Source organism: Plasmopara halstedii (assembly GCF_900000015.1).
Source record: "Plasmopara halstedii genome assembly, contig: Scaffold_287, whole genome shotgun sequence".
Classification (NCBI taxonomy): domain Eukaryota; phylum Oomycota; class Peronosporomycetes; order Peronosporales; family Peronosporaceae; genus Plasmopara; species Plasmopara halstedii.
Genome location: NW_020187208.1, coordinates 109,374 through 109,662, shown reverse-complemented (window position 1 = coordinate 109,662; position 289 = coordinate 109,374).

Sequence of the window (289 nt, the reverse complement as noted above, 5' to 3'; positions counted from 1 at the left end):
CATCCTTCATCATTTCTGATCGTGATAAAGGACTGATCCCAGCTTTGGCAAAGTTACAGCTTGAAGTGCATCACTTTTATTGTTTTCGTCATTCAAGGGAAAACTTTAACAAAAAATTCAAGTCAGTTGCGCTCAAGGATGCTGCCTGGTCACTTGCAAAGGCACTGACCACCCAATATTTCAATTTGAGGGCCACCAAGTTACAAAACTTGAATGAACGTGCTCGTGACTGGCTTCTCGATGTTGGAAAAGAGAAATGGTTTATCCGCTATAGCCCATACCACCGATC